This window comes from Gossypium arboreum, chromosome 2, assembly GCF_025698485.1.
Source record: "Gossypium arboreum isolate Shixiya-1 chromosome 2, ASM2569848v2, whole genome shotgun sequence".
Lineage (NCBI taxonomy): Eukaryota > Viridiplantae > Streptophyta > Magnoliopsida > Malvales > Malvaceae > Gossypium > Gossypium arboreum.
The window spans coordinates 74,883,966-74,902,640 of NC_069071.1; positions in this window are offsets into that span (position 1 = coordinate 74,883,966).

Consider the following 18,675-nt stretch of genomic DNA (forward strand, 5'->3'; position numbering starts at 1 on the left):
TAAGCTCATATTCTCTAATGAAACACAACTAACTCTTCTTTTCTTACCAAAATTAAAATTCTCTGCCACTAGGGTACTTTTAAAAAAAAAATACTTGTTTCTCTTTTGAGTGTCAATATTCTTTCCTTTCGATTCTATATACAAGTTTTGATAATCTGTCTCTGATTTCTGTAATTAATTTTCTCTTTCCTATAATCCTTTCTGCTCACTTTAATTCTATGAATTTCTCTTCCTCAATTCAACTATCAGTATAAAAGTGACATGCAGTAACATTTTGCAATCTCATGGTCAAAACTTTAGCTTTCTTCTAAAGTCACGGTGAAACCCTAGATTTCCAACCATAACAACTCAAATTTACACTCTGAATGAATTGACAACCTCAAAATGAATAAATCAGATAATCCTTCAGTAGAAAAACTCATTCGTACTGAGAAGAATACACAAACTTCTTCGAGCAATCAACCATAGCTCATTTAACCTTTCGGTGATAATGCTAATTCTGTTGCACTATTCTTCGAAATACCCACGCATTTTCACACAAACATCAATACTAACTGTAATAGCTTTTGAGATACTTGAAACTCAACTTTAACTCTCTAAAAGTTCAGGTATCAGATTCAAAGTCTGGTACATAACATTTCACACTCTTACTAGTATAACTAAATCAAGTTATCATCCATCTCTGTACTTGTCAAATAATCAAATAATTATCACTGTGCTAGGCATCATAACTGTTTCAAAATCTCTTGATTTCTCATTAACACATTTCTAGAAACCATAAACTTTTTATTCAAACCAAGCTGAATCATAATGGATTCTTCAATTGTCAATATCTTCAACTGTTTATACTTTATTAGCATGAATTCAAGCCAAACTAAACTTCATACAATGAGAACTTTAACAATCAGACAACTTGGATTTGCAAAAATATATCTCTGATGCAACCATTCTGATATGCGTATACAACTCTGTACCATAACATATAGAATATGTACTATTTACTCGGGTCATTTATCTATTTATACATAAAAAATTAGCATTTACCTCTGAAGCCATGAATAATTCAAACATACATATAACTCAATCAACTGCTCAACTGGATCAGTCTCAACTAAAAGAAAATAACTTTTCAAAATTGTTCTTCTCTATGCTGTCATGATATCTCAAACATAAATTCTCTCACGATTTCTTCAAAGAGCTAATCACAAATCAATATTACTGCATAATTCGAAAGAACATAGCATTCGGTCTGTAACTCACTGATATATATATCAAGATTATGCGAAAAATGAACACCAATACACATGTCTGAACTAAACTACACTGAGGCCACAATACTCATACTACTCAAAAATCATAATGCCATAATAAGACTAACTTCTCAATTACTTTAGTAAATAATGTCCCGGGTGAAAATAAAACATCCTGATCATCTGAGAGATTTAAACACAAATTTCAATAACAACTAGTGAAAAAGCAGAATCTTTATACCTCTAATAACTATACCTCTGTACTTTCATTATCAGGCCCGAACTCGTACTCATCATAAACATACTCATAATAAGAAGAAACCATTTTCATCAATAGAGCATTTTCTGCTAATGTCTCATGGCTGATACTTTAAACAGTAATTTATTAATAAAACCAAGAACATGGGGCTACACAGAATTCCTGGTAACCACATATCATGTAGAACAATTATGGTTTCAATAGCATCTCAGAAAATTTCCAAAAGGAAAGGATAATACTCACAAGCATTGGGAACAACTATGACAGAAGCCATAAAATTTTCCTTTACTTTCATTAAGCAATAGTTAACAATACAGATCACTAACATCATACAGATCTTACTGTCAACCTTTCATCTGCACGCTGAAGTAGAAAACTGGAATAGATAAAGTAATATCAATCACAGCTCAAACAAACTATAATGCTTTCATCTGTATGTAAATTTAACTAACATTCTCATACTGCGGGAATTGCATCTATGATCTTGCATATATTTATATATATCTCTGAAAGTAAATGTACACATATAATAGTTGGAAAAGATTTTTCTATAATTTCTCAACTATAAACTATACATTCAACTATTAATACGGCTCAATTATTATTCCTCTGTCTAATTCTATCATTACTGAATTCACATTATTCCATTCACAGTTGGAATTTATTCGGAAGAAAATCTAGCAATCATATACCTTACACATCATACTTTATTGAGTGCATTAGCTGAGCCTGGCCTTTCTTTTACTGTGACATTTCAGTTATTCGGATGATTTTGTTATTAACCTGGCATCCTTTCTGCAACTGTGTTCATTTGCTAAATCATTCTCGACTATGATTACATCGTCAATAAATCTATCACTGAACTCTTTAGTTTTCCACTTTAGCCTATTCAATCTAAATTTCATGAAATCTAATTCTGAATTACCTTGCTGATAAGGGTGGTGAGGTTGTAACACCTCTGACTTACCTCTTACATACTCATGCATATAACTTAACACTCATCATATTAAAATATTATCACAATTATACAATTTACTTCAAGCAACTTAACATGCACGTTCATAATACAATGACTTCATGATCATCTTATGCAAATTAGTGCACTTATACATGCATTCATAAATATCGAGTAAAATTACTCATAGCATTCACTTAACTTCTCTAGTTATACATATAGCATCATACAAAAGCCAATTTAACATGAACACTTATCTCAATATAAACTTTCCTTTCATCTTATCTCATCTTTCATATTTCCCGAGCAATTCTTATTCACAATTTATTCATTATCACATAAACATCATGAACCATTATTCTTACATTTTATGAGCCTCAACTCATCATAAACATACTGTCTGTACTATCAAACTTAGCTCGATTGGAGTGCGCATCTGTCTGACAAAACATTTTATATCTGGGTCGGGAGTCGTAACACTATCATAGTGCAATATGGAATGTATAGCTAGACTCTTACTCATACTGAATATTCTGAGAACCAATTAAACCTTTACTCTAATACCAATAAATGTAACACCCCTTACCCGAGACCGTCGCCGGAGTCGAGCACGAGGCATTACTTGACTTAACTTACTAATTCGAGGCATAAAATTTGCTTTTAAAATTAATTTATTTACATTCATTAAATATGTCCCTAAAAAAGGCCCTCAAGACCTTAAAACATGCAATTGAAATGGTTCAGGAACAAACCGCGAACATTGAAATTTTTTCGAAAACTTAGACAAATCAAAACAATTTATTTCATTATTCCTTATAAAACTGCCCACTTGCATCATAGTCACTAAATAAATCATAACTCGAGTCACAAAACTCAAAATTCAAATTCGTGAATTTTCCCTGAAACTAGACTCATATATCTTCTTACTAATTTTTTTCCAGAATTTTTGGTCTAGCCAATTAGTACAGTTTATTAGTTAAAGTTTCCCCTATTTCACTGTTCGACTACTCTGACCTCTCCTCACTACGAATCAATTTTCTCTCGGTACAGAATTCCAATAACCATGCTATTTTTTCTCTTGAAATTAGATTCACTAAAGAATCTATAAATATAAACTATAACTCCTAATTCTTTTTGTACAATTTTAAGTGAATTTATAAATTTAGAATAGGGGATTCAGAAATCGCTCTGACCCTGTCTCACTAAAATTCAAATATCTCTTAATATACACTTCTTTTGCTTACTCTGTTTCTTTCTATGAAAATAGACTCAATAACCTTTAATTCTATATCTTATTGATCACTTAATACTTGATAATCTCAATTACTTACAATCTCAATATTAAATAAGCCTTAAATGCATACCTGTATTCTTTCTTCATATTCTCACCTTGTCGTTTCTTTGACTTACTCTTTGGATTAATCGAGAACCTTTTCCTTTTTGAACTTACCATTGCCATGTCTTGACATGGTCTTATGTGGTATCCTTGCCTTATGAACTCACCAATGCCATGCCTTGGCATGGTCTTACATGAGACCATTTCCTTATAGTAACTCATTAATTCCATGTCTTGACATGGTCTTACATGATTTCCTTGCCTTATAGAACTTATCAATGCCATGCCTTGACATGGTCTTACATGATATCCTTATCTTACCAAATGCCATGTTCCAAACATGGTCTTACATGGTATCATTATCTTACCAAATGATATGTTCCAAACATAGTCTTACATGGTATCCTTGTCTTAGTGCCAATGCCACATCTTGATGTGGTCTTACATGGAGTCCTTAATCAATGCCGATGCCATGTCTTGACATGGTCTTACATGGTATCCTTAACCGTCAATTCCTCCTTAAATGCCATGTTATGAACATGGACTTTTCCGTCAATTCTTCCTGAATTGCCACGGTACAACCATGGAGTTTGAGATATCAATGCCTTGTCAAGTCATAGCTGAAACATACTTGCTCAAATTCTCAAGGTTAGTCGCATAACTCAATAATAACAATACTAATAACAATAATTGCATAATAATAAAATGCTACTCAACTTACATACTTACATTCTCAATCTCATCATATCATCGACTTAACTTGTTCTCATCAAACTATGCTAGTCAATACTTTCTGTTATCATACAAACTCATAATATAAAATATGGTCTTACATATAAATTATACAAGTTCTTTTTCCAATATCGAATTATTATCGAACATTAATCATTATATCTAAAACTCAATACTAAAGTATTTATGGCCAGAATATCAATTTATCATTCAAATATGCATAATTAAATGCTTATTAAACATATGAACTTACCTCGATACCAAAACGACCATTTTACCAACTTTCCTGATTTTCGGTTTTTCTCCCGTTCTAGGTCCAAATCTCACTTTCCGGGATTATTGAGCTTGGAAAGCTTGGAAACCCTAACCATGGCTTCCCCCATGCTATATTTAGCCTCCATGAAGAAGATGGACCAATTGTTGCTTTATTTCCCCTTTTTAATTCTTTTAATTACTAAATGACCAAAATGCCCTTAAAGGCTTTTCTTTCAAATTTGTCCTATTCTTGCTCATTTTTGTCCAAACTTAAATATAATGGTCTAATTCTAAATAAGGACCCCCACTTTAAGAACCCATTTCAATTAAATCCCATTTATTATCTAGAACACACATTTTGCTAATTTTACAATTTAGTCCTAATTATCAAATTAGGCACTTATACATAAAATTTCTTCATGAAGTTTTCACACAATTATTCAATCAATGAATAAACCTTAAAACTTAATTGGAATAAATATTTTTTGACCTTAAATTCGTGGTTTCACAATCACTATTCCGTTTAGGCACTATTTCGGGATGTTACACTATTTGTAGTCAAATGCTAAATATATATGTTGGTATGTAATTTATGAATTTATACATGATATTGTTGAATGTGTATAAGCTTGGTAACAATGTTCAAGCATTCGTTTCAACCGAGTTACGACGACCGAAAGCCTTGTATGAACCTTAGAATAGCTAGGATACATATGTCATGACATAGGATTCCGATATATGTGTGCAAGTAAGACCATGGCATCGATACATGATTCTGATATATGTGTACGAGTAAGACCCTATCTGGGACAGTGGCATTGATATGTGACTACATGTAAGACCACGTCTGGGATGTTAGCATTGTACGATTTATGTGATAATCCGAGTGTCCTATCCAATTCCAAATGGTTCATCGAGCAAAGGTAAATCGTGTATAGATGTGTAAAATGAGCTAAATGGTCAGGTATGAATTAGCTTGTTGGCTACTAGTAATAAGGTGTGTATGTACTTAATATTTGTTCTATTTATGTATAATCGATAATGATGAATATAAATGAGATTGGCATTTGTATTCGGCCTTGTGGCTAAATAAATCACATATCAATGAAATGATCCATAGATACATGCAAGTGTAACCATGAATATTCGACCTTATAGGTGATATATATATGTGAGGTTTTGAAATGATATTCGAGGTTATATATATAAGTATACGTAGGTATGGTTTTATTATAACTAATTGGTTTTGGAAGTTGATTTTTAAAATGTTTATATGACCATGTGAGTATTCAGCCTAGGTGAAGAAATGGTCTATAAAAATATCTTGAGTAACCTATTTGAAATTTTGAGGTCAAGTATGCTAATGTTAGTATAATTCGGTTAATTATATTATGTTGAATATGGCATTTGGTTCTTTATTTGTTTAGGACTTGCTATTATGTTAGCTTACTCTGTGTGTTCATGTTACTTTATTTTATAGATTTTGGATTCAAGTTACAAGCTCGGGGATCGTCAGCAAAGTCTTTCACACTATCCACTGCCTCGGTATTTAAATAGTTGAACTCAAAGTATGGCATGTATAAGCTGGATTTCGTTTTGAAATGTTGGGTTTGGTTGTATATAACTTAGCGATGCGAAAATGGCTTAATTGTTATGCTTAAGTTTGGTTTGGTTTGGTTATGGTTTAAGTCCATTTTGATCAATATGCTGAGTGCTATGAATAATTATAAATTATGATATGTGATGGTATTTTGAGGTTGGTTTATGACTTTAATTGTGGCATGATTAAATTTGTCATAGGTATTTGTGTGAGAACTTATTTGATATGCTTAGACTTAGTCATGAATGTCCTTAGATATAATGTTTAAAGAGCTTAAATTTAAGTAATATAATTCGGTGATGAAGGGTAATAAGTATTGAATTTGTTCCTTGATTGTTTTGGTCAAATGTTTGGCATGTACTCACATGTTAGGTGTGGCCTTAAATTTTTGGGTAAATGCGCACTATGTATGTTATATAATAATAGCATGTACAGCCATATTATATTGTACCAATGATGCACTTGTGACTGCTTTTTAAATCATGTAATATGTTTACTATTGGTTTTATTATGTGCATGTACAGAGATTATTATTTGTAGTTAAATGGAAGCTTGATAAAAAAAAAAGAGTTATGCATATGAGAAATTGACTTGATATATATTTTATCTTAAGGTATATATAAATATGATGATGATTGAATATATGTTTCAATTATGCATTAATAGGAGCGTATATTATGGTATAATAAATTATGCATTAATAAATTAAATGCATGCTATTTATAGGAGAAGTATTTAGCGTAAGTTGATGAAATATATACTACTGTAAAGAGCCAAATAGGACATGCTGATTTTATATTTTGTATAATCTATAAGTTGAATCCATGTTACATTCGGTATGTGATGTTAAATAAAAAAAATGACTATTCTCACTATTAATGAATGGCTTTAAAGTTTGTTTAAGTATATTCTTGTGATTATTTGAATCTATGTCTTGGCTGGTAATGCCTCGTAACCTTAATTCGGCAACGGATACAGGTTAGGGGTGTTACATTTTATTGGTATCAGAGCTACAGTTTAGTCTATTCTAGGACTAACGTAGCGTGTGTGAGTCTAGCTATACATGCCATAATTATATACTGTGATAGTGTGATGACTTCTGACATTTGAAAATGTGTTTTCATATAGTAAATGGATCTCGATAGAGTTGTAGCTGATGATGTTAAGTGTGTAGCTCCTGCTCCCGCGCAAAGGATAGTGCCAGTTGATTCTCGCCTGATTTTGAGTAACCAAGAGGGAGAGGCTAGACAAGCCTTTTACCAAATGATGAATGACTGGTTTACTCAGTATATCCAGACTAACCCGGCTGCACAACAAACTCCACCCCCAATTAATCCATCTTTGATGCCTACTATTCCACAAGTAAGTGATCCGCTGAGATTATGTAAGCCACTTGTTGATAAAATCAGAAAACATAGGGGTGAAGAGTTTAAAGGTACTGATGATGATGATGCTGAGTGGGCTGGAAATACTATTTGTGTATTTGATGAGTTGTCCTATACCCCGGATGAGTGTTTGAAATGTGCCATATCTTTGCTTCAAGACACAGCTTATCACTTGTGGAATACTCTAGTATTAGTGGTTTTGAAGGAGCGGGTTACCTGGGAATTCTTTCAGACTGAGTTCTGTAAGAAATATATCAGCCAGAGATTTATTGACCAAAAGCGCAAAGACTTTCTGGAGCTGAAATAGGGTTCAATGACCGTGACAGAGTATGAGCGGAAATTTGTGAGACTCAGTCAGTATGCCCGAGAGTGTATTTCTACCAAACCCATAATGTGTAAAATATTTGAAAATGGGCTGGACGAAGACATTAAATTATTAGTTGGCATACTGGAGATAAAAGAGTTCGTGGTACTGGTTGAATGAGCCTGCAAAGCCGAAGAGCTTGGGAAAGAGAAAAGAAAAGCTGACTTGGAAACAAGAGATGCACGTAAAAGAACATCTAGTAAGTCATTCCAATCAGCACCGAAGAAGTTCCGAGATGATTTCAGCCGTTCCAAAACTACTTCGGGTTATTCTAGACGATATCAAAGTAGACCACCTATGAGCTCAAGAGCTACCTCAGCAGCTAGTGTGGGGAATGTCAGATCGAACAAACCCGAGTGTAAACATTACGATAAATGACATCCCGACAATTGCAGATTAAATGATCAAGCATGTTTTAAATGTGAATCAATGGATCATTATGTTTGTGATTGCCTAGTGTTAGCTGAAGAAAATCCAATGTAGAATACGAGATTAGGTAATACTACAGCTCAGGGTAGGCCACCTAGAAATGTGGGTAATGCGAGTGGCAGTCAAAGAGGGACTAAAGATACATCAGTCAGATCTGAGGCTCATGCACCTGCCAGAGCCTATGTTATTTGCGCACTAGTGGAGGCTTCATCCCCAAATGTCATTACTGGTACATTCACTCTCTATGATACTAATGTAATTGCATTGATTGATCCTAGTTCGACTCATTCTTATGTATGTGAGACACTAGTATTCAGCAAGACTCTGCCTGTTGAGTCTACTGAGTTTGTGATTAGAGTGTCAAACCCCTTGAGTCGGTGTGTTATGGCTAACAAAGTGAGTAAAAATCGTCCTTTGATGGTTCAAGATTCGTGCTTTCCGGCTGACTTGATGTTGTTTCCATTTGATGAGTTCGACATAATTCTGGGTATGGACTGGTTGACTTTGCATGATGCTATTGTAAACTGCAAGAGAAAGACCACTAATTTACGGTGCCAGAGTGATGAGATTATTCGGATTGAATCTATTAATCTAAATGGGTTACCGACAGTGATTTCTTCGATGTTAGCTCAGAAATATGTGAGAAAAGGCTGCGAAGCTTACTTTGCGTATGTACTTGACAGTAAAGTGGCCGAAAGAAAAATTGAATCAGTACCTATTGTGTTCGAGTATCCAGATGTGTTTCTTAAAGAATTACCGGGTTTGCCGACGGACAGCTTAATGCCGCTTAATCTGGTTATGGCTATATGCCAACCTAAATATGGCTTTGTGCCATCTTGTTTGTGGCTTTGTGCTAATCGTATTTACCTATGGCTATGTGCCAATCATATTTATTGATGACCCTGTGTCGACCATATTTACCCATGGTTGTGTGCCGATCATATTACAATTACTGATGGCTTTGTGCCGATCAAATTACCGCTACTGATGGCTGTAAGCCGTGTATATATCTGGCGACTTTCTTTGTGTTACTATTTCTTGCTTGACTATCTTTGCAATATTGGTGTACTAGCAGGGTGGGTCAATTTTATCCCCGCATGGTGTGTTGGTTGGTATGGGTGGTGTGTTGGTTAGATTGGGATGGATTGCATTATTGCACTATTGCATTTCTATTACTGATACTGTCACTGTATTGGGCTTAGGCCCACATGTAATCTGTTTTTGATTCTGATACTGTATTGGGCTTAGGCTGACACTGTTACTATATTGGGTTAAGGCCCACACTGTGCTGTTACTAAAGAGGGCTCTGGCCCAAAATGCTTATGTATTCTGCTATCTTACTGACTGTTTTTATTTTAGGGGATTACACAGTGAGTTTTTTGAAACTCACCCCGTTTTTAACTGTGTAGGTAATCCTCAGTAGGCGGTTCGACGTATGGGAGGACTCAGAGGTTGCCACACTACGAGCAGCTTTAAATGTTCGTATTTTCTTTTACATTACTTAAATTACTTTCTCTTTGGGGTTTTGATGTAATATGGCCTTTTCTCTAATTTTCAAGCTTTTAATTTAGGGGTTTTTAACTCTTATGATTTATTTTTGATAAAAGTAGAGTGCGGTTTTCCAAACTGATATCTACTTTCACAACATCATGTTTTTGCAACATTGTTGAAATGCTTCCGCAACAAACATGTTTTTAAAAGTAAAGTTGGTTTAAAATGGTTAACAAATAATTAAGTTGACTTTAGAATTAAACAAAGGGGCTTTTCTCTTTCAAGAGAGATTTATTAATAAGACAAAGTTCTTAGAAAAAGCATTTTAATATGACACGCCAGATTCAGTCATAACGTCTAGGCTAGGTTTGGGGTGTTACACTTTGTATGGTCGTAAATGTCGTACACCATTCTATTTGACTGAGCTTAGTGAGAATAAAATACATGGGGTTGACTTGATCAGAGAAACTGAGAAGAAAGTGAAAGTGATCTGTGAAAGTCTAAAAGCAGTATCAGACCGTCAAAAATCATATGCGGACTTGAAACATAAAGATATAGAGTTTTAGATTGGAGATAAATTCTTTTTGAAAGTCTCACTGTGGAAGAAAATACTCAGATTTGGTCGCAAAGGCAAATTGAGTCTGAGGTTTATTGGGCCATATAAGGTAATAGAACGCATCGGCCTGGTTGCTTACAGATTGTTGTTGCCATTTGAGATAGAAAAGATCCATCATGTATTCCATGTTTCGATGCTTCGTAGATATCGATCAAATCCTTCACATGTGATTAGTCCGGCTGAAGTTGAGATTAAGGCCGATATGACGTACGAAGAAGAACCGTTTCGTATTCTGGCTCATGAGATTAAAGAGTTGCGAAATAAGAAATTTTTTTTAGTTAAAGTAGTGTGGCATAAACACGAAGTTGAGGAAGCAAAGTGGGAGCCAGAGGATGGAATGAAAGAACGTTATCCAAACCTATTCACCGGTAAAATTTTCGGGGCTAAAAATCCCTAAGGGGGGAGAGTTGTAACAGCCCGATTTATACCCTAATCGAAACGGTAGTTTTAGAATAACGAATCTGAGTTAGAGAAATATTTTAAAATTATTTTATGTGTTTATTTTGTGTCAATTTATATCTTTGAAATTTTCGTTGTAACGCCCCGTACCCGAGACCGTTGCCGGAGTCGAACACGAGATGTTAACGGACTTATTTCATTACTTAAACAGCTTATACAATTCATTTTAAAATTTCCAGACAAGCTGGCTAACTGCATCATAGTCGCTTTAAAAATTATATCTCGAGTTACGAAACTCAAAATCCAATTTCGTAAATTTTTCCTGAAACTAGACTCATATATTTATCTATTAATTTGTTTCTAGAATTTTTGGTCAGGCCAATTAGTACATTTTATTAGTTAAAGTCTCCCCTATTTCAGGGTTCGACTACTCTAACCTATGTGTATTCCGAATCAGATATCTCCTTGTACAGAGCTTCAATGACTATGCCGTTTGTCTCTAATAAAACTAGACTCAATAATGAATCTTTAAATATAAATAATGACTTCTAATTATCTTTGAAAATTTATGGTGAATTTCCAAAGTCAAAACAGGGGATCCAGAAATCGCTATGGCCCTATTTCACAAAAATTTAAACATCTCATAAAATATAGCTCATATACCTGTTTCGCTTCTTCCATATGAAAATAGACTCATCAAGCTTTGATTCCATAACTTATTCATTATTTAATTCCATTCCTACTATTTTTAGTGATTTTTCAAATTCACGTCACTACTACTGTCTGAATCTATTTTATGGTAAATTTTACCTATTTCATGGTTTCCATGGATTAGCTAGTAATTTGACATACATAACACCAAATATGATCATGATTAGTCATTCCAATGGCTAATCATTACCAAGCATTCCATACCACTCAATAACCATATCATAAGACCATATATACAAAATGATTATAATGCTATACATGCCATACTCAAAATATACAAGCCATTATGCCAAGGCGGTATCTGAGATAGTGTGAGCGAGCCTCCGACCGTTCCGATTTCCAAGTGGCTTGTCAAAACTACAAGGAATGAAAAGGAGGAGTAAGCATAAATGCTTAATAAGTTCACATGCAAATAGCAAGTAACATAACCATATAAGCAAACATAAAACATCATTTGCATAATCATCACCAAGACATTCATATCACATTTTCATTTATCATCTTACCATATTGTTGTTATATCGATTTTTCAACCCGAGGGTTAAGTACATACATTCAAAGTACCCATTTCACAACACTTACCAATCGTCCCTTTCATCTTGAGTATTCCTCCATTTCAGTAGAACTTTACCCGTTGAACACATCGGAATATAATTCGGATACATGGAAAGTTTGCACATAAGTGCCAAATATGTAGCCAAGCTACCATGTAACCCGCCCATAAGTGAACTCGGACTCAACTCAACGAGTTCGGACATTTGCATCCATAAGTGAACTCGGACTCAACTCAACGAGTTCGGATGCTCAACCATCCTAGTGACATGTCACTTGTATCCTAATCTATTCCTAAGGTTCAACGGGACCTTTTTCCCAATCATGTGTCTCAACCATCTTCTATGGAATGTCGATACCGATACTCGGTAGTATTTCACATTTTCCAAGTATATCACATAATTTGACATATTATCAAACAATTGTCACAAGTATGATATTTCATAATAATTATCATATCATTTAAATAACATTAAAACATTTAAAATAATAACTATGTTACCAACATTTACATATGAACTTACCTCGTATGCGAAAATGGCTACTTTTACCATTTCGTCCACAACTTGGTATTTTCCCCATTTTAGCTCGAATTTCAGTTTTCCTTGCTCTATCATTTAAAATATAGTCTAATTAGGACTCACATTATTCATATTGACCCAAAATCATATTTTGGAAAAATTACAATTTTGCCCCTAAACTTTTGCATATTTACACTTTTGCCCCAAAGCTCGTAAATTAAACTTCAGCCTATTTTATTATGTTTTATGACATGCTGATCATTTTTCCCTTCTATGGCAACATCAAATTTTCACTCTAACATGTACTTATGACTATTACGTCTTTTTACCGATTAAGCCCTTTTGCTCGTTTTCACTTAAAACCGAGTAGCACAAGTTGTCTAACATAATTTAAAACCTCATATTCTATCATAAAACACCAAAATACACAAATTTCACCTATGGTTATTTTTCCAAATATAAACCCTAGGTTAAATTATTGCTAGCATAAGCTAAATCGAGCTACCGGGACTCCAAAAACGTAAAAATCATTAAAAAGGAGTCTAGAGCGGACTTACAATCGAGCTTGGAAGCTTGAAAAACCCAATACATGGTTTATCCTTGCTATATTCGGCCATGGGGTTGAAGATGAGCAAAATTGGCTTTTAATTTTGTATTTTAATTCATTTTACCCCTAAATGACCAAAATGTCCTTACTACTAAACTTTCCAAAAATTCCATCCATGTCCAATTTTTGTCCATAGACTTAGAAATTGGTAAAATTTCTATTTAAGACCTCCTAATTAATATTTCAAAACAATTTCATACTAGAAACTTCTAGAATGCAAGTTTTACAATTTATTCGATTTAGTCCCTAATTTCAATTTAAGCACTTTATGCATAAAATTTCTTCACGAAATTTTCTCACAATCATGCAATCATATCATAGAACTCGAAATAATCATAAAATAATTATTTCTATCTCGGATTTTGTGGTCACGAAACCATTATTCTGACTAGGCCCAAAATCAGGATATTACAACTCTCCCCCCCCCCTTTAGGGATTTTCGTCCCCGAAAATCTTACCAGAAAAGTGGTCTTTACTTTTAATCTCATATTCGGTACCGAAGAACTTGCACTTAGACTGCACCTCCAATACATCTCTTCAATTTCTCATATGATCTAAAAGCTTACAGTCTCAACTCTCAACTGTTCTTAAATTTTCAACCCTTCTCAGTTTCCCATGATATCATGACATAAAACCCGGATCTGAACTTGATTTAATGGAGACTGGAATTCCAAGACATCCAACAGTCAAAGAGACCTGAAATTTCATGAATCTGATGAGTAGGAATTCATTCAATACAGATATGATTTATAGATCTCGCCAAACATTTAACAATAGGATACATCACATTTTCCTCTTTCCTCCATAGAAATAATTCTGATATGGCCTCAAGAATAATCCTTCTCATTTCCATCCCAATATTAACACTGACAAGGATAATTTTGATAGATCCCAATGCTCAGCTTTAACCCCTTTAACAACTCCGATTTTATGTAACATTGAATGCTCTAAACTATCACATTACCTCACTGTCTTGAAACACATCACAATTCATACAACAATACATTACTGAAAGTCAGGAAGTCTTTGCTCAATGTAGACTAGTCTACTTCAGACGCTTCGGTTACCAATATTCTCATCTATTCAAACTCTGTCAACATGTAATAAACTTTTCAGCTTTCACAAGATGGAAACCTTATCATTCGTAGTGACTTAAACTAATATTCAACTCTTTCTAATAAATATACACTTCTCGTTCAAACTATTTACTCTTTTATCCATACAAAATGAAATTCTATTATCAGACTTGGGAAAAATAATCCTCACATAATTGTCACATGAAATCTTTCAAATAAATAATTTACCATACCGACTGAAACTCGCTCTTTTATCACCTATGCCTTTACTAATGTCAAATCCTTACACAGAAATTAGAAAAAATCCCAATACTAAAATCACCACATTACCAAGATCAAATTAGAAGTATAGTCATATTTGACATGATTATTATGAGCTAAAGAACCCACTTCGAACATGAGTCGTAATTGACAAATTATGGAACAAAGATAACAAGAAAACCAAATAAAGAAATCCAAGATAGAGAAACCCGGAATAAAGAAATCCGAATAAAGAGATCCGGATAAAGAAACCCAAGATACGATACTATGCCGGAGAATCGAAAACCAAACTCATAGAGAAAATCTGAGAATACCCGATAATTCTTCAAAGAAAGAAAGTCCGAAGAAAACATCATTTAATCCTTTGAAATCAAATATAATAAGATCAATATATCTTCCCATACATATATATCAGATGAAGCATCAAGTAGAAGAAACAGAATCATAATATACGTATTCTCTCATCAATTCTTATCAGACGAAATGAAATAGAATACCCGATGAAATAGAGCAATATAAATTATAAACCAGTCAGACTACAAATGCTTTCATCCAACACCAGAATTAGAAGACATTCCCATATAACAAGAATTTCTTCAGAAGATCAATAGCCATAGAAATATTTCTAAGAATGGGTAAACACATAGAACATCTCAAAAGAGACTGCTAAATCTGTCCAGTCATAACTGTCACACTCAGATAGTTCACATTTCAATTATCATTTCCCCAACTAGTTCTGCCGTCACAAATTTCATATTAAACCATTCACTAAAGAAGGCCAGTTCTGAATAAATTTCGATTTACACTTTTCTCGACCTTGCACCTGAGTAATTCAGTTTACCAAGGAGAATTCTTTTTCTAACTGGGACAATGCATAACTCCAATAATTTTTACGTCAATCCGATACTTTACTGGCTCTGACTTTACTTATCAGCTCATTTTCAATCTCTAATCATACTTATAATTATTCTATCACTGTACTCTTTGGGTTCGCAACGGAAACTTATTCAATACAAATCTCATGAAATTCCATTATAAGTACCACTTGGTAAGGGGAGGGTTGTAGGACCTCTGACTCGACTTTCTTATACATACACATATGACACAAGTTCTATCATCATAGTAACATCATCAAAATCATGTCATTCATTCATGTTGGCTTACACCAATTTTCCTATTGTCCCATTTAGACAATATACTTATGCATACATTCTATGTTTTCTAGATGACTTTACTTATCCATTCATTTAATTAAATTAATTCATGCTCATGACATTATATAAGGCCAAACAAACATAGATATTTGCATCACAATCACAACTTTCATTTCGTGCATCATCATGTACATATCATTACAATCATATAATTCAGTCCAACAATTTAACATAGATAAGTTCATTTCATTATCCTTTATCTCATAAAAATTATATATCATTAACATTTATCAACATTTGACGTCCAAATCAAGACAAGGACATTGTCACTCGTATCATAATATTATGACCTTTATTCATACCTCTACTACTTTCTATTTATTCCGTTCATCTTATCAAGTAAGCCACATACACTACATCATATGAGCATTAAGCAAATATGAATATTTTTCACATATGTATCATAAACCTTTATTCATACTTTTCTAAACCGAGACTTATCATAATCATAATTTTACTCAAATACCTTCACATAACATTGAACATGGTCAGTATGACTCGGTTGGAGAGTACCTGTCTAAATAAGGCGGTACTCATACGCGTCGAAGACATCACACTATCACGGATCGATGGCATGTATAGCTAAACTTTTACACACGCTAGGTTAGTCCGAGAACCGACTAAACCTGGCTCGATACCACTAAATGTAACACCCGTGCACGAGACCATTTTCGAGTCGAACACGAGGTGTTAACAGACTTAATTCATTACTTAAGCATTTCATACCATTCATTTTAAAATTTCGGACAAAGTCGGCTAAGCGCATCACGATCGCTTTAAAAATCATATCTCGAGTTTCGAAAATCAAAATCCAATTCTGTAAATTTTCTTGAAAATAGACTCATATATCTATCTAGTAATTTTTTTCTAGAATTTTTGGTCGGGCCAATTAGTACAGTTTATTAGTTCAAGTCTCCCCTATTTCAGGGTTCGACTACTTTGACCTCTGTGTATTACGAATCAGATATCTCCCTGTACAGAGCCTCAATGACTATACCGTTTGTCACTAATAAAACTAGACTCAATAATGAATCTGTACATATAAAGAATAACTTCTAATTATCTTTGTAAAATTTATGGTGAATTTCCAAAGTCAGAACAGGGGATCCAGAAATTGCTCTGGCCCTGTTTCACAAAAATTTAAACATCTCATAAAATATAGCTCATATACCTGTTTCGCTTCTTCCATATGAAAATAGACTCATCAAGATTCGATTCCATAACTTATTCATTATTTAATTCCATTCCTACTATTTTTAGTGATTTTTCAAATTCACGTCACTACTACTATCTAAATCTATTTTATGGTAAATTTTACCTATTTCATGGTTTCCATGGATTAGCTAGTAATTTGACATACATAACACCAAATATGATCATGATTAGCCATTCCAATGGCTAATCATTACCAAGCATTTCTATACCACTCAATAACCATATCATAAGACCATATATACAAAATGATTATAACGCTATACATGCCATACTCAAAATTTACAAGCCATTATGCCAAGATGGTATACAGATAGTGTGAGCGAGCCTCCGACCATTCCCGATTTCTAAGCTGGCTTGTCAAAACTACAAGGAATGAAAAGGAGGGAGTAAGCATAAATGCTTAATAAGTTCACATGCAAATAGCAAGTAACATAACCATATAAGCAAACATAAAACATCATTTGCATAATCATCACTAAGACATTCATATCACATTTTCATTTATCATCTTACCATATTGTTGTTATATCGATTTTTCAACCCGAGGGTTAAGTACATACCTGTTCAAAGTACCCATTTCACAACACTTACCAATACGTCCCTTTCATCGTGAGTATTCCTCCATTTCAGTAGAACTTTACCCGTTGAACACATCGGAATATAATTCGGATACATGGAAAGTTTGCACATAAGTGCCACATATGTAGCCAAGCTACCATGTAACCCACCCATAAGCGAACTCAGACTCAACTCAACGAGCTCGAACGTTCGCATCCATAAGTGAACTCGGACTCAACTCAACGAGCTCGGATGCCTAGTTACATCTCACGAACTCGGACTCAACTCAACGAGTTTGGACATTTGCATCCATAAGTGAACTCGGACTCAACTCAACGAGTTCGGATGCTCAACCATCCTAGTGACATGTCACTTGTATCCTAATCTATTCCTAAGGTTCAATGGGACCTTTTTCCCAATCATGTGTCTCAACCATCTTCTATGGAATGTTGATACCGATACTCGGTAGTATTTCACATTTTCCAAGTATATCACATAATTTGACATATTATCAAACAATTGTCACAAGTATGATATTTCATAATAATTATCATATCATTTAAATAGCATTAAAACATTTAAAACAATAACTATGTTACCAACATTTACATATGAACTTACCTCGTATGCGAAAATGGCTACTTTTACCATTTCGTCCACAACTTGGTAGTTTCCCCATTTTAGCCCGAATTTCAGTTTTCCTTGCTCTATCATTTAAAATATAGTCTAATTAGGACTCACATTATTCAAATTGACCCAAAATCATATTTTGGAAAATTTACAATTTTGCCCCTAAACTTTTGCATATTTACACTTTTGCCCCAAAGCTAGTAAATTAAACTTCAGCCTATTTTCTTATGTTTTATGACATTCTGATCATTTTTCCCTT